General features: G+C 40.8%; 1 long non-coding RNA gene across 2 annotated transcripts in view; it reads left to right on the forward strand.

The window, feature by feature from the left end:
• LOC114550552 (uncharacterized) overlaps positions 1-27,707 on the forward strand; it is a 113,352-nt gene that overhangs the window by 60,361 nt on the left and 25,284 nt on the right. The gene's annotated exons all lie outside the window — the stretch shown is intronic.

A 27,707-nucleotide genomic window follows, 5' to 3' on the forward strand; every position in this document is an offset into this window, starting at 1 on the left:
TTAACCTCCTAATTTTACAGTCGCGTCATGGTTAAAAGGGCGACATCACCTTGGCACCAGCCAAAGGTGTCCTGTCTGCTTTATGTGCTCTACCCACCTGGCTTTAGCCTGCACTCTGAAATGGTCTCTACTGCCCTTTCCTGAGCTCTTCTTTATTGAGAATCTGTGGGTTAGGTTCCCTAAATCAAACACACCCACACTTCACCTCTAGGTCACCTTTTTTTTTACGTCTCTCTGCTCAACTATACTTTTAAAGAAATCTCACTCACCACATCTTGTGCCTCTTATTCCTTCGGACCACTGCCAACGTCCGTACACTTTGCATCTATGTATAGATGACCGTATGATCCAAACTGAAAATGTATTCTGTTGGTACCACTGATTGTACTGCATTTTGCATTACATTTCCATAAAGGCCAGGTTTTTGATACCAATACCAATACCGTGACTTTGAAACTGGTTCCTAAACAATTTTTTTTCGATACTAATTTCATGAAACAAATATAAATTACAACATTACACATGACGGCACTAATCTTTTTATTTGTTTTTCAGCTCCTACTATGTGATCCGTCTCTGTGTAACGTAGAGTTTGTCCTGCCTGTCTCTACGACGTGTAACATTAGACAGCCAATCACCAACATTAATAGATCTTGGTACAAGCATGCTGCATGCTTTTTGGCTCACTGACGCTGATGAGATTTACTCCTTAGGTATTAAAATTGGGTATGGAATGACGAGGCATTTTTCTATCCTCGATACTATGGTGGCAATTCGGCCGGTGCCTAAAAAGTACTTAATTACCATACTTGTTAGATACTGATAAATATAAAATAAATTAAAGGTTGAGATATGGTGACTTTTAGTTCCTAGTCCCCAAACTTCACAAACGCTTCAGTTCACACACATTAGGCTGAGCACGCTTGTTGAGTGAAGCGACCATTGGGTGTAAAATTGGTGGAGTGCCTCTTTAAAGTTACCCTGAGGAGGTTTTTCACCACTAGTAGCGCTATGGAGCAATGTTTTAATGAGCAGGTCCCTGTTTGGAATCTTGTGCATGATGACGACCATGAAGTTTACTTTTTTTTTTTTTTTAAGATAAATCAGTAATATTTCAAACCTTTTACGCAGACAGTGCTTCAGTAACTCATTCTTTTATATTTTTAGCTACGGTTAAACACGATTAAGTTTTCTGTTCATAATAAATGATAAAAATCGGCAATTACCTGTAGTAAATGTAGTTTTATTCAACGGAATGTCAAGATAATTAAACAAGATAAATCAATGCCTTCATGTCGAACTAATTATGATAGGAACGTGAGATCTTATAACAAAAACACACATATTTTATTAAATTGCATGTACATGTTAATTCAATTAACAAATATTAATTTTTTTTTTTTTAAATTGAAAATAAGTTGAATGTGAGGAATAAATCAAGGTCTTCCATGTACATGGAATCATTTATTAAATTGTAGACGGATATTTTCTTCTGCAGCCTGTTGTTATTAGATTACCTTTTGCTATTTTGAGAAACTTGTCTCAACTGAGCTTGATTGTCCTCCAGTATAGTCTTTACAACATAGGATGACATAATCCTACACATTGGTGTGATAAATAAAATAATAAATTGCATATATAGCGTGATAACATAATAGTCTGACAGCTTTGCATTTGTACTACCATTACTGATTTTGGAATCCCCATATTTTGACTATAAGAAGACGTATCAGGACAAGCTGCCCCGTGTTTTTTGAGTTTGAGACACTTAACTGTCAATGTATGCTCATTAGAAATGGCACAATAGTGGGACATATAAAGAGCCAATCTTTATTCATTCAAATAGAGGTCACCCACACTAGGTGTCTTTCTTCTGTAGATTATAAATTGCTTTGCTCTCTCTGTCTTTCTCTGTCTCTCTTTCTCCACCCACCACCTCTCAGCGTTTGAGAAAGTCGACGGAATTTAAATGGGATAAATCATAAATCTGATTAGGCGAATATTCTCTGTGATCTGGAGGGCAATATGGATAAAAAGGCGATGAATTGAAAATGATGAGAAGACTTTTTTTATTTTTTATTTTTTTCTTCTTCGCTGTCTGTCTTTTCATCCCACCCCCTGTCAGGAGTTTAGTTGAATAATTTACTAGCAGGGCAATAATGTGAGGTACTTCATTAGATTGCAAAGTGCTCTGGTGTCAACGGAGATGTCCGCTAATTGAGAAGCGTTTGATGAATCACGATCAGGGCCGTGACGATTGGTTAACGGTCTCGAGGTGTATTACGGTAACCTGTAATTTTGAGCGGTCTCCACAGGGATTTCATACTGCTCCACAAACAGTCATTAACTCGCTATTAGTGTTTGCTCAAGGTGGACAGAAGCGCAGGTGGATTTTTTAAATCCACCTGCCAAAGTGACTTTTTATCAGCCTCATAAAAGGTGAAAAACAGGACTTGCTGTGTCTCTATAATCCTGTCCTGTCCTATTCATGGTAGCCTACTCATGGACATTGCGCACGTGCTGTAGTAGGGGGTTCTGCCTTGATAATACTGCATAGGGGTCCGATGTTGGCTCGATGAGATGACAAAATCAGGAGGAGCCTATGCGCACCACAACAACAAAAAAACACTGGTGAATGTGGACCATAACACACGAGTTGTTGCAAAAAAGTTGCAACTTTTTTTGTATAGTTCTTAAAAATAAATAAATAAATAAAATGGAAACTTGTTTTGGGGAGAATAATAATTAGTACTATAAATTAATTACTCTGGGCTGAGATTTTCTAGGAACCTTACCATAAAGGCTCAGGATAATGATGTTGGTATAATATGAAAACGGCCGGTAGATTTAAGACACAAAATAATAATTTATTGAATGAATCAAATATGAACATATCTGTCAGTGGCTTGTTGATCTTTACATTGTTAGTTAATTTCCTAACCTGGGCTGGGACTCACATTCATACGGCTTCATATTGGACTTTAACTTATCATTGCACTTACAATAAAGTAGCTGTCCTCAATTTAGGTCATCCTGTAGGTCTCATCTGCATTTTTTCCTGCATCCACCGTGTGTGTGTGTGTGTGTGTGTGTGTGTGTGTGTGTGTGTGTGTGTGTGTGTGTGTGTGTGTGTGTGTGTGTGTGTGTGTGTGTGTGTGTGTGTGTGTGTGTGTGATTCATTGTGTGATTCATTGTGTGATTGTGTGTGTGCGCGTCAGTCGCGGGGGAAATGGAGCAACAGACCCTTCCGCTGCAGACAGCTGACAAGATGAAACAGCAGCAACGTTCAGAGACTTAAGAGTGAATAATCGTTCCAGCGTACATTGATGTATACACGTTGGCAGGACGGTCTAAAAAGTGTTGCACGGTCTTTCGCTGTACGTTTTGTCGGTAAATGTGAGCTGTTCGAGTCACACACACGTCTCGTCTTCATAACATAAACAAGGAAATGAATTTGACCTGTTCTCCCTCCCGCTTGGTCAGTGGCTGGGCGATAGGGAGCCCCGGCTGCCAATCAATGTCTTCCAGTGATGCGGGCCCCTGATTGGACCAAGCCCGTAAGCAACCGCGTACCCTGCTTACCGATAGTTACGCATCTGAATCACTCAATTCTCATTGGCTACCCGCCAAAGTGGCAAGTAGATTGACAGTGTTACCCGCCAATTGCAAAATTCACCCGCATTTGGCGGGTGGGCGGGTGTTAATTTCATGCCCTGCTCTATTAAAATTTGGTATCGAATGACGAGGCATTTTTCGATACTCGATACCAAGGAGGCAATTCGGTCGGCCCCTAAAAAGTACTGAATTGGGTACCCAGCCCTAGTGACAAGGAGGGTTTTTCTGATTTCTTACAGACAGAATGACACACACACAAGGCATTTCAGAGCATTTGTTGGTACAGCAGCGCAACAAAAATACACCGTACACTGTCTCATGTTGATAAAGGTCAGTACTGTTAAAAGAGTCCTACATGTGGCCAAGCATTGTTGTGTGTCTGACACCTCTGACACCACCTGTGCCCCAACGGGATCAGGACTTTTTCCCTCACTGCTATGAAAAAGATAGACACTGCCGCTGAACTGGCTGGCCTTTTTTTTCCTCCATAGAAAATTAAAGACTCATATTTAATCGGCGCAATCCTTTTCACATTAGGCTGAAGATGCATTTCATTACAGGTTGTAAGGTCAGGAGGCGGCATCGACTTCTAAGCCTGATGACTTCACATTATTCAGTCTTACGCCATTAGCTGCAAAGGTTATTAGCTCAAAGTTTATAGCTTTGTCAGAGTTTGAGGTTAATGAAAAGGAATGACAGGAAGTTATTACTTCAAATGGGTTATTTGCTGCTCTGGGGCTCAAGATATTGTAGGAAGAATCCTTTAAAATTTGATAGAAACACAAAAGGTTTTACCGCCTGACAAATGGCTCTGTATGTTCCAGTGTCAGTATAGTTTCATGTACGGTTATCTTGGCCACCTCATTTATTCTTAGAGACCCTATACGTTTGAATAGACCAACAAAAATGCAGGCCTGCATGCAAAATTTCAACACAGTGGGCTTTGGTAAAAATGTGCTAGGTCCTCCAGCAAAAAAAGCTGGCTCAACTTTTGTTGCAGTGTGACATCATCCTGCAAGTTGCTGCGTTGTCCAATCAAATACGTGCAAGCTCACATTTCTTGTAGATTCCTTTCAAACGTGAATAGTGTATTTTATATATTTTTTTCAATAATTTTAGTTTTTTAGATCTTCCATCACAAAATTCATAGAATGTGTGCTTACCTTTTTATTTTTATAACTTCTACATTCATAACTGTCAATACCCCTGAATAAATATATATATATATATATATATATATATATATATATATATATATATATATATATATATATTTTTTTTTTTTTTTTTTTTACATACATTTTAATCTAACCTTGGTGACCTTCTTAGCACATTTGATGTAGGCCAGACTCAGTAAGCATACAGAGTGAGGAGTGTTTTTATCATGCCTGAGACAGCGCAGCGGAGCGGGCCATTGATCTGTGAAACCACAGTGTCAAACCTCTGCTCTGTGAACAGTGTGTTGACTGCAAGACTGCACGTAAATTGAAACTTTTGTTTTGATCCCAGAAGTTTTAATACTGCATTCAAAAATGTCACTTTGCACAACCTTTCTATATACTGTAGTGCGCAAAAAACAACAAAAAAGCCAGTCACACTTCTCATCCCATACCTATTAAAACGCTGTACCAGTCAGTGGTGCATGAGGATAATGTTATAAAGGCTCATCTCAGGGTTTAGACTTGTAAGAAAAAGCTCACAACTTTGTGTCATTTATCTTGGTATGAGATGATGCATGGGGTCCAAGTGTCCGTGTTACTCTGCGTACTCGGCATTTGTCAAATGGTTTAAGGTCTGTGTCTTGACAGGGTTGCGTCTTTTCTCTTGTCTTGTTTCAGATTTGGCAATGGCTTTTTCGGCTTTCAAGGTGCACTTGAACAGTGTACCGCTTAAGGTAAAGTTGCTGGCATTGAGGTTTGGGGCCCCCAACCTTAAAGCTGGGGGAGGCAGTTTATTTTTGGTGGTGTTTGGCAAAAAATCCATAATATTTCAACATTTTGTAATTGAAGTGGTCTGAGAGAAAACTAGACTTCTACATCTCCTCTTTGGCTTTGTATTCAGCCTTTAGTTAGTCTGGATCAACAGATGTACATTTCCAGGATATTTGCCTGACACGATTGGCGGGGATTAGCTATGGACAAAATACACATGTTGTAATGTGTGCGTGATGTAGCCAGACCTTAATCCACAGTGTTGTCGTTTGGCAACGCAAGACTAGCCTTAAATAAATCTAGCCGTCACAGGAGACTTTGGCCAATCACCGGTCATTTCAGAGAGAGCGTTCCTATTGGCTCTTCTGCCAGTGCAGATGGGCGTGTGCGCTCCTTCAGTGGAGGTTCTGTTTACTTAGGCTCAGGGCTGCAGCTAATAAAAAGCTAAACTATTAGATAAGAAACTTTATTGTGATCAATCTACATAACCCATCTGAAAGGACCAGTGTGAAACCCATGAACAAAATAGTCATACATTCTGTCATTGTGTTACTTATGGATGGAATTATAGTGAAGAATAAATTATTCCCCTTTGTGCTGGGGACCCCCTGTAACCCCCTCAATGACCCCTGTGGGTTCACGGACCCCGCTTTGGGAACCACTGTATTAAGGAAGCCAAATATGGTGCAGCCAGTCAGCTTTGCTGCCAATTTGCCCCATTGGCCACTTGCGATACTGATAACAAAATTAATCCCCTGCTTCCCTTCCCTTCCCTGCTCATTGTATTATGTTTTCTTTTTTTACCATGCGGATTTTATACTACAAGACTCCCCCAAAGCCTAGAAAAGCAATTTTTTTTTTTATCTTTGTTTGGCCAATGTAAAGTCTACGAGCCAAGCGGGACCTAAGCTTATTTGCTAAAATGGGGTAAAGTGTTTTGCACTCCAGGAGGACTGTCGAACAGTGCTTCCTATTTTCCATCTGAGAGAACCCAACAGGCATTGATTAGTAAGTGTGCCTCCCACTGGAGGTGTAATGGGCATGGCCACCTGTGAAGAAACCCTAAGGGTTGACCAAGGACGTGCTGGAGGGGGAATATACCTCACAGCTGGTCTGGGAACACCTTGGGATCCCGCAGTTGGTGGAAGTTGCCCTGCAGAAGCATGTCTGCCCTGCCCCGCGACACTGCAGTTACACTGCGGTCCAAGCAAATGGAGATGCGAATAAATGGATTCCCTGAGGTACCCAATAATTTGCCATCCATCCACACAACCATCCATCCGACACATCTCTAAGCGAGCAACGCGTAAGCTGCACACATTCCAATTTTTCTGCCCCACCACCCCCCACAGCACACACACACACGTAGCCTCCATATCTCCCATAGATATAGTGTATCCAGTGACCGGTGCATTTGAGCCACAAACTCTTCCATTTCTCCATCGCTCACTCTCGCTATCCCTCCATCGCCGCCTGAGCGGGGCGTCGGGATGCTATCACGCCCCAGGCAATCAGAGATACAGTCATATGTCACAAATAGGTGTCAACTCTTATTACAGTGGGGAGGGGTTGAAGGCAAGTGAAAACTCACTTATTAGAAAGGACATATCTGTGACATACACACACCCATGCTGGATATCACCTTTTTTTTCCTTAACAGGCCGCCGATATTTGACCAATAACACAAATGTAATACCTCTCCCCTCCGCTCCCCTGCCACTATCCCAGTTGATTTACTGGACCTGTAAACTGCAAGTATAGTTTATTTAATGTTTTATTTTTTATTTTTTTTTTAAAGGATGAAAAGTGAGCTTGCAGGTATGGGAAGGACACACAGGGCCTCATCTCTACTTTCATACAGTAGCCTTGACTATTATCAAGTTATTTGTTGGAAATTGGCATGATTTATTGCTTGGTGTTAGTTTTTTCGGTCCAGTTTAGCAAAGTTGGTGTGGAAAAAAAGTTTTCATATCTCGTGTCATCTTTTTCCATTTATTGCCTTTCCTGTCGCCTCCAGGTGTTTTGTGGTGAGTGTTTTCTGAAACAAAGTTTTAGGGTCATGTTTGAACAAGTTATTGTGAAATTATAGAAAATGTAGCTTTTTTTTAAGAGCAGTTACAGCAATATAGTAACACAGTACTGTGATTTCATAAATATTCAAATACTACTAAGACATGGTTCCATTTTGCCCCTAAAGTGTCTATATATATATATATAAATAATAATAATAATAATAATAATAATAATAATAATAATAATAATTTTTTCATGAATTCATTTCTTTTAAACTTTGCACAATAAAATGAATTGGCAGAGTCACTCAATTGGCAAATCTCTATTCTTGCACGTCAATGAACTCTCCACTAAAGTCACACTATCTGACATGATTTGAGGGAATGAAATCCATATCCAGTTTTTTGTGCTTGAAATATAGCGCTCATTTTTCTACGAAAGTTCTCTGGAACAAAATAAAGGACTCCTATCACACATCATGCATGGTTTATGGTGCATTGACTCGGCTGATCCACGCTGCAGCCGTTATAGCCTGGGGTCATGGCAACGTGTGAAAACACTCTGCGGTGTTTTCACTGCATCTGTAGCTAACAAAATAAATTCAGCTGTGTAGCACTATCCTGCAGTCACTCCATATAGTGTATCCATATTAGAATTGTTGTTCCGGGTGTAATATGGCATTGTGCAGCATACACGTCTGTCGGTGCAGAGATAATTACATTAGTAGATAGTGAAGAAGTCTTGTTTGCATGTTCATGTGCATTTACTGTATGTTTATATACGGTATATACAGTATGTGTATGCAAGAACCTAAGTATTTCCCTCACATGTTCAAAGTAGCACATCCAGTCCAAATTAATATTTAAAGGTAAAGTGTTTGAATGTATAATCCTTGATATTTTAGTCCAGGTTGATTTGGCAACACCTGTGGTTACCAGCTGAGCAAATCGGCTGAGGTCCGCCGAGATCCACGGGATTACGCAAAGTGTGTCACGCAGGTCCAAAAAGTCTGTCATCCGGCGGATCTCAGCAGACCTGGGCTGCTCCGAGCTGTGCATCAAACACTGTTCATCCAAACACACTGCCCACACAGAGCTGGATTACAATTTGAAAAGTGTCCTTTTTAAGAGTAAACAATGAGCCTGATTTCAATAAAATAAAATAATGATGGATTATATGCTGCATTGCGTCCTCTGAATCCAGCACGGTGATGGCAGAGTCCGCCACTACCAATAAAAACAACTCTATAGTGAAGTAATTACAGAAGATGAGTATATTGAATGGCCATTGCAGTAAAAACGTCAACAATTAATAGTATCAAAAATGGGGTTTGATTCTATGAAAATCTTAAGGGTTATAAGTAAGTTGTAAGTATAACTTTAAACTTTAATAACTTGTATCTTATCTGTTAATGTGATGTTTTCAAGACCGTTTTCAGTACAGAAATCCAATGAAATCCTGTAAATATAATTTACAGTCAGTGCAGAGTTTATGTAATTATGTCAAAACTGATCAATTAACAGATTAACTTCCTCACTGTTGCTTTGAAAGCACTCTTTGACACTCTGACGGCATGTAATGTCAACAATGAAACTGTCAGATTCATTGTTCTGTTCTTGTAGAATAATTGAATCGTCAATTTTACCCTGGAATACCACAAATATGGCAAAACATACAAATGACTATGCTGTACATATTAGGTGGAATTACGCCATTTAGCCCAGTTTGCTGCTCTGTTCTGCACATGTGGCCCAGAGCCCAGCTGTTGCCAAATGAATTTCACTTGTACAATGTTCCCGTGCATTTCATTGTCTCCGTGTATAGAGAGGAGCAGGGAGTCACCATTTGTCTTTAATCACACACACACACACACACACTAGTGACTTAAAAAAATTCTTAATAAATCTTTTTAATAATTTCCCCCTAAATTCTCAAGTCCCCCCCCCTCCCCCACCCCCTTCCTCCTCCTCCTCCTCCTCCTCCTCCTCCTCCTTTTTCTATCTGCTCAACAGTTCTGTGATTTTATCGCTACCTTCCCCTGCGTCACCATCTGCCTGCTTCTCTCCCTGGTGACAGAAGTGGAGGCTCTTGGATGCCGGCTTCGTCTGGAGAGATGGGGGGGGGGGGGGAGGGGAGTCACGTAACGAGAGGACGAGTCAGCCATCAGTCTTCCTCTCCGCCATTCCTTCGCTCACCCTCTCCTGCTCTCCTTCACTATCACTTCCTCGGTGTCTGTTCTCTATCTCTGTCTGCCTGTCTTCCCCCCCTCCCTCTCTAATCCCATCTTCAGTCAAGGCTGGACATGTGTGATGGCCCTCCTTTCTCCTCCATGCCGTCCAGCTAGACCAATATAACCCTCCTCTCAGCCCTCTCCTTATTACTCCTCTGTCTAGATAGGATCTCCAGGAGGCTTCAAGCCATTGTATTTCTCGCTCTCTGTCCTTCAGTGACCGTCTTTATAGAATGGATCCGGATGGGAGATGGCTTAGCTAAAGCCACAGTGGAAATCCCTAAAACTTATGGTTTCATAAGTGGGGCTGTTCTAGCTCAGCTGCCACATTGGGCGTAATGTCCCCTAAAACCCACTTTCAGACAAGACTTGCCAAGCACTGAGATGATGTTGGTTCAACTGTAAGCCAATCAACAATTAAGCTGCTTTTGAAAAACCTGGCCACGATCCATAAAGATAAAGTTGTGGATTAGGTATGGACCTTGTTAAACACTTAAGGGTCTCAAAAAAAAGGGGGACTGGGTTACGGCCTCCCATTCAGCGGCTAATGTCCGCGTATGGAGCCTGGGGATCACAGAGGGGTTTTAACCTACCCTGTCAGCCTAAATTAATGAGGTAATTAAAGGCTCAGGTGGAATTAGCATGAGACACCTTAAGAGCCCTCGGGCAGTCAGATAGGCAGGCTGGATGTAAAGCTACAGTAAAGCTTAGAGGACAGATGCTGCCATGGAAAGCTGTGGTGAGGAGGATAGGTCAGAACTGACAACTGTTGTTCAGTAGGGAGTCATGTAGACTATATTGAGTTGTAATGGGGACAGGGAAATGATTTAGTCAGACAAATCTCTGCAGTTTGTTTTCCACTTCAGGTCTATGGCGCTAAGTGATCAGGTGAACATAAGGAGAATTTAGGAGCCTCTTTTAGGGAGTTTAATGTGATTAAATTACATAGACTGCTGCAGTCATAAAATCACCCAATTTAAAGCACCCATAAAAGACTTCCCCCTGGAATAATATTCAGATGATTGATCCTTAATACTTGCTTTACAGCTCAAAGACTCTTCCCTTTCGCTGGGGTTTTGGGATATTCATTTTTATCTTCTTCTATTCTTGTAATATTGCCTTTTTAAATGAAAAAATATCTTAATGACGTAAAAGTACAGAAGTAACTCTAACGTTGGACTCCATGCATCATTTTTTATGAGTCCCTTGTGCATTTGACGACGATTCAAATCTTGTACGGGAATGGCGAACTCCGCCCCTCACAATTAAGACTACTACACAGAGATATATATAATGTGCTGTAAACACATTAAATGGCTATTGTTGAAAAAATACTGTATCTGTACTGTACTAATCGTCCCTATTAAAAAAATCTTAAAGGTCCCATGACATGGTGCTCTTTGGATGCTTTTATATAGACCTTAGTGGTCCCCTAATACTGTATCTGAAGTCTCTTTCCCGAAATTCATCCTTGGTGCAGAATTACAGCCACTAGAGCCAGTCCCACAATGAGCTTTCTCAGCTTTCAATTAGCTATTGAGGAGGAGAGAGGGGGGGGTAAGGTGGAGGGGGGGCTGTGGCCTTGACGAGATGCCACTTTGCTCGTTTGAAAGCCATGATGTCTCTCTCTCTCTCATGGGTGGTCCAAATTCTCTGGGCGAGCAAAGCAGAGAAAGGGGAGGTAACCTTGCTCATTATGACCTCATAAGGAGAAGATTCCAGATCGGCCCATCTGAGCTTTCATTTTCTCAAAGGCAGAGCAGGATACCCAGGGCTCGGTTTACACCTATCGCCATTTCTAGCCACTGGGGGACCATAGGCAGGCTGGGGGAACGCATATTAATGTTAAAAAACCTCATAAAGTGACATTTTCATGCCATGGGACCTTTTAAGAATTACACATTAAAGTATTGGATACATTATGAGTTTACACCTACTTGGAAACACTAGTTAGGGTTGTGGAGATGTCTCCATCTTTCTACAGTTATCTTTCCTCAAGTAGGACCAATAGATTAAAAAAAGTTGTATTATTGGACAAAACTTCATCAAAGGGAAATCGGTGTTTTAGTTGGGGTGTGTCGGGGGGGGTCTTGAAGCGGTTTTCAAACCAGACCCTTGACCGATGCAGACCATTTCACAGGAAGGAACGGAGCAGAGAAGAGGGGCGCAGCGACTCCACATTAGCGATTGAGTCGGAGACACAGGTGGGTTTTTAACCTGGCGTTTTTCTAATTCAAAACACGGCGGGGAGCCCCGAGTCGTTTTCTCAGGCAATCACGTGAAAGCCTTATTACATTCACAGTGATCATTTTTCTGTCCATCGGGCAAAGCTAATTAGGTTTTCCACTCACACTGTCTCTTCCAGCGTCAATGATATCTCATCGGAGAGAGTGTGCTATATGGAGACGGTAAAATGAGTGATTATAATAGAGAACATAGCCTGTGGGTGTTCCTATCAATGACATTCCCCCATCCATGCATTCATGCAGGCATGCGTTAACATGCGTCCTTAGAGACGCTCTCAGAAATAGACATACAGAAGAATTACATCTTTATGTTAAGAAGTTCAAGATTTGAGGTACAAATTTGTACCAACAGGAGTGTGATTTCTGGTTCTGCAGAGGCTCCACGCAGAGCTGTGCGGCATGATGTTATACATATATGTGTGTGGGTGGGTGGAGTGTATTTTAGAGTGAGGGAGAAGTGAGAGAGTGACGGTGCTTAGCTTTGGAGTGAGTACCGACTCTAGAGTCCTAGTGAGAGAAACAAAGTGTCTCCCCTGAGCTTTCTGACCACGGTGGGAAATCTGGAGCAGGAAAAGTTAACCCTCTCCTTGATTTCATGTCGTTTATGGAGAAGGAGAACCAGGAAATGCAACGCTACTAAGCCCTGACGTGCGTCGCCACGACTTGTAGTTACATTTTTCGCAAGTTCACGTACCTACGTACGTTGCCACGGCATAGATTTTACGCAGAAGTATAAATCACGCTTCAGTCTCAGCTCAAAGTAAGCTACGGAATTGTGAGGGATCATGTTGTCAAATCTAGCCTACCCGTCATTGAGCTTATCAGGGAATTACCATCCATACCAAAGCACACATACCATGGAGTACAATGTACAGGGCCTGACGAATGTCTAAACATCAAGATTATTTTACATAATATTTTCAATTGTTTCTGAAAATCAAAATACATATGACACATTGTTAGGGAAATGATGATACATGATTTTTTCCTGAGGGCATACATGCCCTCCCAGACCAGATAGGGCAGACGCCATCGACTCTGGCGAGATATCAATTGACACCTACTCTGTATCATGATTTATTACATTTATTACAAAAAGCAGCTGTAGAGAGCTTTTCGTTAGGTCATTGTCTGTATTATTCTGTAGTGCGGAGGAGGCCTCCTTGTTGGGTTCCCAGGTAAAATTAACTTTAATATATCTTCAGTGGTCACTGTCTGTCATTTGATAATGTAATTATTCTAACACAAATTTTCATAACATTGTGGGTCTTCACCTCAATGCTAGTCTCAAACTTATAAAGGAATGCATTTCCAAGCTGCCAATTGTGTGTGTGTGTGTGTGTGTGTGTGTGTGTGTGTGTGTGTGTGTGTGTGTGTGTGTGTGTGTGTATATAACCACATGAACTCCAATTATTTTGTCAAGGATTTAGCGATAGCATGAGTTTCTCAAAACAAGGTATCAATCAATCAATGAACTATTTTTCCCAGAGGGCAATTTGTGTCGCAGCAGGCATGAAGCATAAGAAAGCCTTTTATAAAATAACAATACAGAATTCCTTGTATGCATCTTCTCTGGTTTATACTGTAATATATTCTATGCAGCATCTTAAAAAGACATTTTACTTCTGAAGGTGCAAATGGTAGGGGTAAATGATAGCGGCCGACTCTCCAGCAGTGGTTGTGGTTGCTGCTGTAGTAGTAGTGGATGTCCTTCCACGGTGTCCTCTGGTGTCCGTCAATAGTTTGGTTCCTGCAGGTTTGACTCTTCTCCTCTAACACATGACAAGAGACCCGCCGTGCACTCTGTTGGACTGGCTCCCTTCCCCTCTTCCCTCTGTCGCCTCTCTCCCCACTCTTTTCTCTCTTCCTGGGGTTATCCACATATGACACCTGCCATGGCGGCACCATAAAAGGAATCTGACATTTCATTCTCACCTGCACATACGACCTCCTCTCCTTTCTCACCTTTACACCGGAGTGTTTACACTCATTCGTGACCTCCAAACCTCCAGAAATCCAAATGTCAGCGAGAGAGCTATGAAACAAGACCACTGTGAGACCACCGAACAGAGGCTCGCTTTTTATTGGTTCAGTGTGGACTAATAGCTTAACGGCACTTTTTGTCATTCTGCCTTGCCCATGTTTCAAAAAGTGTCCACGGGGCACAGGTGAATTTGTTGTAACTGACATTTTCTGCAGCAGTGTTCCTCTTCTTCTTCTTCTTCTTCTTCTTATTCTTCTTCCTCCTCTTCTTCTTTTTTTCAGGCTCAGTGAACTGAGGGAAAATGACATTTAATTACAGGAGAGCAGTCACGCAGTTCGGCTAATTACGATCCCGGGAGTTCAGTCATCATATCTAATTAACTTTCACTTTCATGAAAGCTTAATGTAGCACCATAGCTACGCGCTGCATGTGCCACACTTCAGGAATATTGACAACTCTTTGGAAATTAATTTCAAAATAGTTATTTTTTTTTGTCTTGTCACTCTCTCCATTTCCAAAATAAAACCATAGAGTGGCTGTTTTTTTTTTTCCAACCTTTATTTTACCGTTGACGTTTGTTTTATTCATGAGACTACAGAAGATTTTCATAATTGATGGAACCCTGCATTATGCTTAAATAGAAATGAATATAATCAATCACTTGGATGGCGGTGGCAATTCATAGCCTTATTGATTGTTAAAAGCACACTGCATAGTCTGATTCACATTCATTATGACACTCTCAGAGGACAATCAATTCATTATTATGCTCGCCCTCGACCACACTGTTAGTATGCTTACTGGGGCATAATCTTCAAAGTGCATTTGTGCATTTTGTCATTTTTTTTTTCATAAATGTAGTGAATCGGACCTACTTCTGGCCTGTTTTGTATAGTCCTTTTATTATTGACATTTCTTAACACAAATTTGAAGATTAATGTTATTTCACTTGCTAAAATGCATACTAACATCATTTTTTTTCTTTTTATATATTTATATATATATATATATATATATATATATGTATGTGTGTATGTATATATATATATATATATATATATATATATATATATATGTGTGTATATATATATATATATATATATATATATATATATATATATATATATATATATATATATATATATATATATGTATATATATATACACACATACATACAGTACAGGCCAAAAGTTTGGACACACCTTCTCATTCAATGTGTTTCTTTATTTTCATGACTATTTACATTGTAGATTCTCACTGAAGGCATCAAAACTATGAATGAACACATATGGAATTATTTACTTAACAAAAAAGTGTGAAATAACTGAAAACATGTCTTATATTTTAAATTATTCAAAGTAGCCACCCTTTGCTTTTTTTTTGATAACTCTGCAAACCCTTGGTGTTCTCTCAATGAGCTTCATGAGGTAGTCACCTGAAATGGTTTTCACTTCACAGGTGTGCTTTGTCAGGGTTAATTAGAGGATTTTTTTCCCTTTTATTAATAAAAAAACAAAGGGCGGCTACTTTAAAGAATCTAAAATATAAGAATTTTTTTTAGTTATTTCGCACTTTTTTATTAAGTACATAATTCCATATGTGTTCATTCATAGTTTTGATGCCTTCAGTGAGAATCTACAATGTAAATAGTCATGAAAATAAAAAGGAAACGCATTGAATGAGAAACTGTGTCCAAACTTTTGGCCTGTACTGTGTGTGTATATATATATATATATATATATATATATATATATATATATATATATAGTTCAAAACCAACCCATGTGTGAAACCAACACGTTGCTACACAATGTAATACGGTGTGAGCTCTACTCAAAGAGCCCCTTTTGTTTGTTGTTTTGTTGTCGACCAGGTCATACGTGTGTCTGGCTTTTACATGCTGATGTTGTTGATGAGATATGCATATTTCTCTTTGAGACCTGAGATCGCACTAGAGTAGGGTTGTGCCGATATCATCGTCCATCGTGATGTCGGTCAGCCACCATCGTGATGCCACGCCCCCCCACCCTGTCAGACACAATCACAACAACCATGGATTGCTGTTGTGGCCAACAACTGGAAACTTTGTTCGTCTGCTATTTCATCACTAAATTCACTTCTGATACTTTTTTATGCGAGAAATCAACTATGTAGCTCTGATATGGGCCGTTGTACGAAAATTGATGGCTAATTGCAAATTTTGTCCGACTGTGTTGGATTTCAGAAACTCCACACAGTCTGACGTGAGAGCCGGCGGGTGCCTGCCGGGGTAGCTGGTGTGCCGGTCGGCCTGTCCACCTTCACAGCCCCCGCTGTGAGCTGGCTGGAGCTCTATCAGGAGACTCGCGGACAAGAGGCGTTTAGTTCCCCGATCATTTGTTTAAATAACGCAACACACGCCTGTGGTTTTTCAAAGTTATTATGCTCCACGAGAGATTGCGGGCGTAACGTAACAAGCTCGCTGACCGGGCTGTCACTCACACACACCGGACACGGAGCAGGCAAAGGAGAGGGAGAGCAGCAACCTTAGGAAATGGACAGCGGCCGACACGATCACACACGCCTATTAACTCGATAATAAAGCCGTAAAGTAGGCTATCTTTCAACTCAGGACGGCGCCACTTCTTACAAATACAGATAGGATTGGAGATGAGAAGTTTAACTGACACGTAACTGTGATCAGCGCTCACACGCTCCACTTAACAACAACTGCAATGTTTAATTTTAAATGAATGTAGCCTACTGGTAGTCTGGCACACGTGGATGCTCAGTATTTTCCGGAGCACCCAACGGTATCGGCGCCTATAATACCATTTGAATTTCATTTGTTATTTTTAATTAGTTTTTAAGTAGAAGAAAAATATTTATTTAAAGAGATTTTTTTTAGTCACTTTCCTTGTCTATTGTTGCTTTAATAACCATTAACATTGGATGTTTGTTAAAAAAAAAAAAAAATCAAGATTTTGCTCAAAATACATTACATTTTCTCAACAAGAGTTAGTCGAGAAGATTGCTAACACTCGCATGCATGTACGCTAACTGTAAATCTACAGCATAGACTGTTAATATTAATGGACAATGCATCCGGTTCGACGAAGTACTGCAAATGCGGAAGTGCCTTAAACCTGCATTCTATCTGAGTTCCAGCAGGGTGCGACACATGCGGTTGCAAAAGGAGGTCGGTTTCTGTAGAAGTCAATGAGAAAGTGATCCACTTCTGACTTGATTTATTACCTCAGTAAACATTTTCATAATGAGTTTATGGTCTCAATCGCTAGTTTTAAGTCTTCTGCAATACAGAATGATTATGTTTTGAATTATGGTCTAAAGCAGGGGGTGTTTTAGGGCGTGGCTATGATGTGATTTACAGTCTATATGTAATATAACTATGGGACAAAGATATATTTAAAACCTAGCAAAGTTAAATCTTACCTTGCCAGTGAAAGTGTGTAAGGTAGAGTGTAAGCAGCGTTACCAACTCTCAGCTAACGTCACAGTCAGACAGCGCCCAACAGTCTATGGCTCCTCCCTCTCGTCTAAAATCATCACATCCGCCACATCCGCAACCACGGCGCCCATAACGGCAAACTCACCGACTCGTAGCAGATTTCCACAGACCAATGGGTGACGTCACACATGCTCTGTCCATTAATATTAACGGGCTATGATCTACAGCCAGGAGACTGTTAGCTTTGCTTAGCATAAAGACTGGAAGCAGGGCGAAACGGCTAGCCTGGTGCTGTCCGATGGTAACAAAATATGCTTACCAAGAAGGGTAAAGCTCACTGATTAACATGTCTCGTTTGTTTAATTTGTATGAAAACAGAGGTGTCAATTCACCATTTCATGTAATATTATTTTAAGTTATGTGCTGAACTATTTCTTGGCTTGGACCAGTTGCTAGGTAACATAGACTCCAATAAGGTACAAGTTACAAGGTTACAGGTTCCTATGAGGTGCAATGTGTTAATTAGTGAGCGTTAAGCTGCTTACACACATTACCGGCAGCTGATTGGACGAACGCGTCACATGGGTTTGTTTTCTCCGGAAATTCAAAGCCAGACTGTCATGGCGGCTGTTCAGAATACGATCTCATATTGTACTAAAATAGTTCACTGAAACATGTTTCTGAAAACATATTAAGCGACAAATAGGCCATGCAGTTGCTGAATCTGTCTTCATTTCAGATCAACAAAGGTCAGTTTAAAAGATTTTCGTCAGATTTTGAGAGACTCTAGTCCCCTCATTCCGCTCCCCATTTCCGGGTGAGTCCCGACTGCCCTGCCGGCGACTGAACGTGTCCGGTTGGCCAAAATGAACGCCGACAGCCCCTCAGACTGACGACGGCACGGGACACACCGAACAGATTCGCATCACTGACCTCGCCAGACTGTCTACGGCCGATAATCGGCTGAGTGTGTCCCGGCTATTAGGTGTGCTGGTAGCCAGATTTTGTTACGTTTTCACAGAGCCAGGCCAGCTAGTTTCCCCATGTTCTGAGTCTTTATGCTAAGCTAAGCTAATCATCTCGTTGACTCTATTTTTAGCTACATATCGAACAGACAAATGTGAGAGTGGTGTTGATCTAATCTAACTGTGAGAAAAGTACAACCTTTTCCTTTAATCATGTTGCTACAGCCAGAAGACGCTAGCTAGCTAGCTGCTACTTTGTGTTGCTAGTCGCTATGCTAACCTAAGCTAACTGACTCCTGGCTGCAGCTGCATGTTTGATGGACAGATATGAGAGAGATTTGTTGATTGTTTCTTCAGAAAACAGCCTGCATGTGGCATTAAAACACACACACACACACACACACACACACACACCCACACCCACCACCTCACAGCTGCTGAATTATTATGATGACACAACATGCCAAGCACATAGTTGTGATTTAGCATTACACTTACCGGTGGCCCCTTTCCTCACCGCCCCCACCCCACCCCTCCCACAGCGGAGACGTGACAAATGTTAGTGGCCTGCCATAATGCTGCAAACATCAGCGAACCCCACAAGGAGGATTAATGCCTCATCTGGCTTTTATTACGCGGTCCTGCTGTCCTTTGCGGGCTGGCCATTCATCCTTGTAAGATGTCCATATCTGCTCTCAGTGTGGGCGCACAAGCGTGTGTCTGCCTGTGTGTGTACTGTACCTGCGTTTGCATGTGTTATGTATGTATGGAAGTGCTTTCTTGCTGCGTGTGCCCAAGCTCCTAAAAGTTTATCCCAAGGGGGGGGGTTAAATCACTTGTCCAGTCGCGGGCTTTCCAGGGCCATGTCTGGCTTGTCTTATCAATCTATCGACGTGGCACCTGCGCTGCCAGTTGCGATAGGAGCCCGATGCAGTAGACGTCCTGGGCCCCCAACCGCACAGGAATACTAATGGGGATGCAGATAGCTTTTGGTTTGGCCACCTCAGCAGACATTGATCCCCCTGCGGACTTCTGTGGTGGTGACAGATGGACTGTCACCTCTGAATGAGAGGAGATTGGGACACGTCCCCTCACATCTCCCTCAGTGGGGTTCAGTCACTGCCTCCATTCGGTTCTGTTCATCCGTCCTTCCTTTCTCTCTTTATGGCCCTGCCGTGCGCCACGCTCATCCCCCGCCTGCTCCTCTCTCCTCACTACAGGCTTATAGTTAGAAAGTCTGTCCCATCACAGAAAGGTTGCAGGTTAAATCGCTGCAGCAACTGTCATTTACAGACACCAACGCCTCTAGGCCTATTTGCGATGTCCCTGGAGATCAAATACATAAAGCCACGGAGGGGATGTTTTTGACCAAAAATAACTTTGACTTGGCTTTTTTCTTTTAATAATTTAAGAAAACAACGGAGGCGGGGTCTGTTTGTGATGGTGACACACCGAGTCCTCTCTCTGTCACTCGAGAGGCAGACCGAGTGATAGAGACATTCAGAGTGTGAGGTAGTTCATGATGAAGGTGTTTATAATGGTGTGTGTGTGTGTGTGTGTGTGTGTGTGTGTGTGTGTGTGTGTGTGTGTGTGTGTGTGTGTGTGCAAACAATTCAGTGTACCAGGGTGAGGATAAAGAAATACACTTGCCCTCAAAAAACTCAAAAAAGGAGCGAGTGCGAGTTTCAAAAAATGTTTATTGTGTATTTCATATCGGAAAGAAATTATTATTCAAAGTACGCTTATATTTCATGTCTATCTTTAAAGTGAGTATAAAGTAAAATGTAATAAAAACCAGAGCTGAAACAATTAGTCAATTAATTGACAGGAAATGTAATTGTGATGGTTTTTCCCTTTTGTGTGACGTTTTATAGACCAAATGTCGATAAATGGGGAACACAATCGTCAGATTTATCGATAATTAAAAATAATCATTAGTTGCACTTTGCAAGGATAATAAAGTGAAACCACTTTTTAATCCATCAAGATGTCTGTACTTTCTGGCTTTTTTTTTTTTTTTTTTTTTTGATATGAAAATGTAATGTAACCCATGAAGTTCATCCCCACAATAAAACATAAATGGGATCACCCTCAGGCATTTTCAGATCACCTGTTGATCAGTTTTTGACTCCAACCGCAGCACCTCTCATTCCCTCTCATCTCCAGATCCCAGTTATCAGACTGGATCGCATTGAGAGGAGCTATGCAAATGACTGGGAAGGAAAGGCCAGATCTAATCTTAAGGTTTATTCTAATTAAAAGCGATTTACTTTCCCCGCCATTCCCTTGGAGGGAAGCTTAATGTCCTGTTCTCAAAGAGATGGCATCTTCAAACTCAATTAGGTAGGAGAAGATGCACTTGGGTAAAGTTTACTCTGGATGGGGCTGCTTAACATGCAGCGGAGGAGCACGCAGTGAAACCTTTAGACTTGCACAAGGAAAGGACAGAGAAAAGTCAAGGTTAAGGATTGTCCCGAGCCGTTCCACCTTGTGTTTGTACCGGAGAAATTGACTGTTTAATGTGTTCTTGCTCACAGGCTAACATAAGCTCATTCTTCTGTTAAAACTTTACATCCAATTTTTTTTTTTTGATCCCTGCAATCCATCAAAATAAAACAGTTTCTCGCAAGGATTGGAACTTTCAACAGGTTCACTTTAAACTGATTTTCTCAAACATGTTTGATGAGTGTTTTTTTAATTGAAAGTCCTGCTTGACAGATTGAATTGTGCACCAAGATGAGAAATGTAACCTAAAAACTTCACAATGTATCTATGCTCACTGAATACTGAAATTAGATTTAGAAGTCTCTTTCAGACGTTTTTATCCAACATTTCACTGGGGCCTGGATTCCAGTCAGCCACTCTGCCAACTTTGACCTCTAAATGTATGAAAGTAATGAAATCCACAACATGGTAGAATAGATATAAGAAAAAGACCGTAGGTTTGGTTTTAACGTTAGAAGGGGCATTTATTTTCTGTTGCCTAATGACAAATATACAGTTGTGCTCTGTAGATCTCTCCAAATCATAGACCTTGTTATTGCAAAATGTTTTCTTCGTGTATTTGCTACCCAAAAACAGCACTATCATAGCTTTTTTTCTTCTGATTTGAAAAAGTCATTTTGTTTCATTTAATTCATGTCAATCAGAGACTAAAATGCATATCTAACATTCATGACATAATTTAAAAAAGTCAATACCCAGTAGGTCTTGTTCCTCTGCATTAATCAACTGTCTGCTATAACTCATTGTAAAATAAAATCTGATATTACGTCTCCTCGCTGTCGTTCTGTTTGGGCTACACAACTCGCAGGTTGCAGCAGCTAATAAAATGGTGCACCGTACTTTTAAAACATCTCAACAAAGGCCAGAGGTATTTATTTTTCAATCAACTTGTGACTAGGGCTGACTATTGTTCAAACACTTCCGATACCAATATTGTGACTTCGATATCGGTTCCTAAACGCTACCTTTTTTTTTTATACCAATTTTATGAAGCAAAGAGAAATGACAAAATTACACATTACGGCACAAATCTTTTTATTTATTTTTCAGCTCCTACTCTGTGACCCCCAATTTCCACCAGTTGCGGAACGTCTGCGGGCGCTCCGGAACGGCGGCGGAGTCATTAGGTTTCCATTAAAGTCAGTGTGTGTATTTCCACTGGCTGCAGAACGGCTGCGTTCCGGCTCCGGTGGTCCGCAGCCCTCCATAGCAGATACGCAGAGCTTCTATTTTTGCCAGACGCCGAAGAGCTCGCGCAGCAATTCAGCACAGGGCAGACAGTGTGGGACAGGAAGTTGAGCACACAAGCTCAAAATAAAACATCCGGTTCATTTTCAAAATAAAATCCACCGTGCTCACGGCGGATCATATTTCCCTGCGCCACATCTTGAAAACACAGCACAGAGTTGTTTTCCCCTCTACTCTTCTGGATGGAAACTAACTGTTGTTGGGTTTTGTGGTTCTGTTCTACCTGAATTCGCGAGATCTCGTGGGTCCTCGTGACTTCAGCTGTCAGTCATGGCCGCAGCCGACACGCAGCGGAGCCGGTCCGCAAACCTTCTGCATTCGGTGGAAATCCCCAGTGAGCGCCGTCTCTCTGCGTAACGTAGAGCTTTTCCCCGCGTCTTGGTAGAAGAAGCATGCTGCATGCTTATTGGCTAGCTGACGAGATCTACTCCTTAGGTATTGAAATTGGGTATTGAATGATGCGGCATTTTTCGATGCTCGATACTTTATAAGCGATTCAGTCGGTGCCTAAAAGGTATTGAATTCGGTACCCAGTCCTACTTGTGACCTTACAGTACAGCCAGACATAGCCCGTTACTATGACATCACCGGTCCGTGTCTCACTGCTTGTTCGACAATCCTCTAATATCAGGATTCTCCTGATTCCAATCAATCATGTTGTTACTATGATGCTATGCCTTTTACTGAAAAGGATTACGGACCTCTGGTCACGACTCCTTCTCTATTATGTTTTTTGATCAATTGACCGGCTGATTGTATCTGGGGCAAGGCAATTTATACACTTATATACTATACTACTTTACTTAAATGTTGTATATGAATAAGAACTTTTAGATGTGTCAAAACTTTTGAAAAAAGAATTTGACACATTTGCAAATATAGTTTGCATATCTCTGATTTCATACCATTTATGTTCACTGAACTGTTTCTTTAATTTAATTTATGAAACCTATTTAGATTACGTGGAAACAATGTTTAACATTCACATTTTCAGTATCAAGACTTATTTATATAGTGCCGTTTGCCTGAACAATTAATTATAATAAGTTGATTATATAAGAAATAATGAGGTTTCTTGGAACAGATAAATAAATGGTGTTTTTGGTGACTCTTAACTCTGTTACATTTTAGTAGCATTCCCCTGTGCCCTCATCACTTTTTATTCGCTTTCAAACAGGCAGTTGCATAATCTTGATTATTTTTTTTTTTTATGGTGTTGAAGCAGCCTGCCAAATAATGATGTGATCTAACACCTCCGCTGCAGCACACTCTTCTCTCAACGAACACGGTGATATTTCTTTCAGTGCACAACTGTCATTTAAATAGAAAAATGAAAAAAATTACTAACATGGTCCGTAGCCTCCCTGATCCTTGTCAATACAGTATCTGCTGCCAGAAGAATAGAAAGATCCCAATTTGGCATCTGTTGATGCTGAATGAAAATGATGTAAAATCTACAGAAAAAACTTTGATATGCGACAACCATAAAGGCTTTGGTGTGTGTGTGTGTTTGCAGTGGTTCACCTGCATCTTATATCTTTATGGTAAGTGTAAGAAATTGTGTGTGTTGTATTTTTAACTTTCCATTTGACAATCTATGAAATAATGTATAATGTAATCCTTTAATGATCCCACACCCAGTGAAAAGCAATGAAAAAAATAAAATAAAAATTATATATATATATATATATATATATAATATATATATATATATATATATATATATATATAATATATATAATAATTTTTTATTTTATTTTAATTTTTATATATATATATATATATATATATATATATATATATATATATATATATATATATATATATATTCTTTAATGCCCATATCTTTTTTTGTAGAGCAATGTGTAACACCCAAGAAATAAAAACATTTTACCCATAACATTTCAATGGAACATTTCTTAAACATCACTGTATAAAAAAATTTATATAATATGCAGGATTACCATAGCAGAACTATACCAGACTTGCTGTGTGTGGTGATGAGACAGCACAACAGTTGATCGTCTCTTGTGGTGTTCCACAACCCATTGTTACTGTAACTTCTATTCTAACACAAGTTAACAATTCAGTCTGGAAAATCCAGTGATCTGATTCAAGTGCTGCTGATCTTGTGCCTGGATTTGTCTTTGTTAAATCATTATTACCAGTTTTAGAACCCCTGAGTCACCTTATTACTGTCTAAAACATCATACCAATAGAATAATTTCAAAAACCTTTTAAAGTAGAATGACATTAGAGCCATGTTTTCGTCAACGAAAAAATTTTGTTTTCCGTGGCAATATTTAGCTAAAAAACGGTAATTGTTAACAGTACTACCTTTTTTTTAATATTGTTTTAAAGATTGTGGACATTTAACCTGATTGGTTGTGCATGCTTTTAAAATATAACACATACATCACTTTTTTTGGTTACCATTTTGTTCAGTGAATCCTCAGAAACATCTTCAAAACAACAAAAAATATGATTACCTTTGAACGTGGTTTTTGCGCACCTAAACACATAATGGACACTTAAAAGGTCTGAATTTGAAAATTGCTGTAGCCCCTGGGATGTTTGTTGAGCCTAACGTACTTTAAATGAGTGCTAAAGATGGCTCAACCATTGAGTTTAATGAAACAAAATTCTCAACAAGACATTGCAACTCAAACTTAACTTAATGAGCTGTTGTGATTTCTTCCACATTTTACAGAGATTTTAGAACGCAAAACTATCACCCCTTTCTCAAAGCCAACTTAGCTCTGTGTGTGTGTGTGTGTGTGTGTGTGTGTGTGTGTGTGTGTGTGTGTGTGTGTGTGTGTGTGTGTGTGTGTGTGTGTGTGTGTGTGTGTGTTTAGGTGAACTCTGCTTACGCGCTCTCATATTCCAATTTCCAGTACTTTTGAAGCCATGGATTCTTGAGTGTCACATGAGGAAGTTCAGCAGAGAGAACACATTGTTTTCTATTCAGAGAGAAATTACCGGCTTCCATTTTTAATTTTTACATGAAGTGTCCTAAAACACTATTTAACATTAGCCGATAATACAGTACGTACTCCGTATCATCATGCAGTTGAATACAAACGAATATTATCGTGGTCAAAAAGAAGAAGAAATTGTAAGATGCTCTGCTCTGGATTGTGTTTCCGTCATTCTCACTGTGAATGCTAATTGACAGGGTGAAATGTGGATTTCCTGTGCAGGCCCCTCTCATTGACACAGGCACCATTTACCGCTGTCACCCGCCCATCTCACCACCACCACAACTTAGTGAATAAAGGTCAGGCAATCAGGCATGTGGAAGGACAGCTAATTTGTCATCCCTCGACAAACGTGTCAGCGTCCGATCTTGTCCGCGGGGCTTGATACTGCAACAAGCCGTAAAGGTTAAGAGATTCAAAGAACTCCTTCCCTTCCCTTGCTCGCCCCGCCTCCATCTCAACAAGCAACATGCGACAGAGAAGAACGTTCAATTTTGGATTTGATACTGTGAGGGCTATGTGGTTTCATGGCTGTAACTCTTTAGTCTGTGGGCATGCCGTCTGCCTTCCTCAGTTCAACTCCACAGAAGCCCGCAAGATCGAGACGTGGCTGTCTTGTACATGTCATTCTCAGCCAGTGTGGCATTCCCCCCCACCCCCCAGTGTTAGTTGAACATGATTTATACTGACGTTGACTGAGAAAAATGGCCTCAATAGGGTGATTGATTTTCATTCAAATCAACAAATATTTTATTCCTTTATTTTTTAATTAGAAATGAGACCGGCCATTTTAAATTTGGATTTGAATGCAGCGCGGATGCAGTCAGTCGAAGCAGTCTGTCGATCTAAGCATTGCCTTTGTGATTATAGAGGCATAACAAGACGTCCCTGTCGTCCCTGAATGCATCCTAGTAGCCCGTTTAGTGAGGCCATCTACAGCCGCAGCTGTGTCCCTTTCTGATTCCCAAGAGTGTGAGTGACAGTGTAAGAGAGAGAGACTGAGGGAGAGACATGAATGAGTTGATCAGGTGAGTTCACCAGACGTGTGTGTGTGTGTGTGTGTGTGTGTGTGTGTGTGTGTGTGTGTGTGTGTGTGTATGTGTGTGTTCGTGTTTGTGTGTGTTCGTGTTCAGTCCGGGATAATGGAGAGTCAGGCTGACAGCTGCATGTCAGATACGCTTAATGTACATCATTGCATAGAATGACTTTAGCCTAACGCTGCACACAGTCCTGAACACACACCTGAGAAATTAGGTGGGGGTCTTAGCCTGGAAATCCAGACCCAAATCTGAAAGATTAAGGGTCTGGCACTGAGTAATAAAAATGGCCCAACTCAAGGGGCGGCACCATTTGAAAATCTCACTGCACGCAATTGGATAAAACTACAACCAATCACAACAATACACGGGGTGCTTAGCTACCAGCGGAGCTAACTGGTAGATTAAACTGTCATCATCTGTTTAGCTCGCCTCTGGCACATACACTGATGTGATTGGTGCAGCACGGCTACAAGGGCGTAGTTAATGAGCATCATTACTGAATGCCTTAGCGACTCGCTGAGCAAATTCGAATTGTGCTCTTGCGAGAACTCTGGATTTCCAGGGTAGGGAGTTCTTACAATATCACAAGATCACGCGAGAATTTGCAGGATCACGTATCACACGAAAATCAATTTTGTCAGGCTTCAAGTAATGCGTCTGTGTGTGTCTGAACTACCGGCTTACCGAACCAATCAGTGTCCGGCGAGGAGCTACTGGCAGCTACGGGCGTGGTTTAGGTGTGTGTGTGACGGCCGCGACTCTTTGTTCAAAACTCCAATAGTGGACCTGATAGAGAGATGGTTCAACCAATCAGGGGATTTTTTTTTAAACATTTTTGAAAGTCCCTGCCATTTTCCAAACAGTTTCCAAAAAAAAAGGCCTCTTCAGATGGTTCTGTATATGAGCTTCAGTTGATTGCTGTTGCACCATGCAACGAAGCTCAGTCCCCTTTACCGGAAAGTATTGGAATACATGTCAATATAGTGATAACTTCCATTTTACCAAAAACATACACTTAATACGTTTTTATTAAATTCCTTCCAAGTCTTCACTGCATATATTAAATGAGTCCGGACCGACAGAAATGTAAACTGAAACGAACAGTTGTTTAGTGAAGGCAACTTCTAGTCAAAAACTTGATGTGGATACTTCTCTACACAACTTTTATACATTTGGCATACCGTGATGCATATCAATCGAAGAATATCCTTATCCCCATTACAACACTGCTTTTCACCACATTAGTATCACCCTTGTATGATAAACATTGACTGCAAACTTTTTCTAAACCCTCCCCTCCACAGCTTCTTTCTCTTCTCCTCTGAACACTGTTTTTCCGTTTCTCTTTCACCTCTCAATCTTGCCTCATGTCTTCCTTGACTCCCCTTCTCACCTTCACAGCTCCCCTCTCCTCTCAACCTCTACTTCTTCTTTATGTCTTGCTCTCTCTGTATATCCTCCGTCTCCCCTGATTCATAGCCTGTCACTTATAAACTGCCATCA

The sequence above is a fragment of the Perca flavescens genome, chromosome 23, assembly GCF_004354835.1.
Source record: "Perca flavescens isolate YP-PL-M2 chromosome 23, PFLA_1.0, whole genome shotgun sequence".
Lineage (NCBI taxonomy): Eukaryota > Metazoa > Chordata > Actinopteri > Perciformes > Percidae > Perca > Perca flavescens.